Source organism: Carlito syrichta, unplaced genomic scaffold (assembly GCF_000164805.1).
Source record: "Carlito syrichta isolate Samal-C Ts95f unplaced genomic scaffold, Tarsius_syrichta-2.0.1 Scaffold314306, whole genome shotgun sequence".
Lineage (NCBI taxonomy): Eukaryota > Metazoa > Chordata > Mammalia > Primates > Tarsiidae > Carlito > Carlito syrichta.
The window spans coordinates 271,086-271,988 of record NW_007258402.1 but is presented as its reverse complement, the minus strand read 5'-3'; positions in this window follow the sequence as shown (position 1 = coordinate 271,988).

The following is a 903-nucleotide window of genomic DNA, read 5'->3' as shown; positions in this document are numbered from 1 at the left end:
CACCGGAAACCAGCAGGTCGCGGTTGCGGTGGCCGGGAGAGGCCACTGCACTCCAGTCTGGGCGACAGAGTGATATTCCAACTCAAAAAAAAAAAAAAAAAAAAATTTACCCCTAAGTATGTTTATTTGACATATTTCAAAATGACCCTGCAAAGCTGTCTCTTGGGGAAATTAGCACCTGTATAGAACCTTCTTCCCTAAATGGAGTTGGACATCTTTTAAGACATTTACCAGTTATTGCCTCGGAAGCCTGCTACTTGGAGCTTTATCTACATGCCAACAACCTTGCCTTCCACACACTCTCTTAACAACTCAAGCATTTCTTTTACTGATTTAAAATTCTGTAGACTGCTAACTCTTCTGCTTAACTCTTTCTACCAGTTGCCCATCAGAAAATCTCTGAATCCATCTGAATCCACCTGTAAGCCACTCCCATCTCCCCCACCCTCCACTTTAAGTTCCCACCTTTCTGGGCCCAACCAACATAAACCTTACATGTATTAATGTATGAATTTTTTGGTAACTTCTGTTTCCCTAAAATTTATATAACCAAGCTGTAGTTCAACCACCACAGACACATGTTCTCAAGACTGTGCCTTGGACCTTGGTCACTCACATTTGGCTCAGAATAAACCTGTTAAAACATATTTTGACAGAACTTGAAATGTTTCTTTTCTTTTCTTTCCTTTTTTTTGAGTTGGAGTCTTACTCTGTCGCCCAGGCTGGAGGGCAGTGGCATACTCATGGCCAACCCAGCGTCAACCTGCTGGGCTCCGGCGATCCTTCTGCCTCAGCCTCCCAAGTAGCTGGAACTATAGGTGCAGACTACCACACCTGGCTAACTTTTTATTTATTGTAGAGATGAGATCTCGCCAAGTTGCCCGGGCTGGTCTTGAACCCATG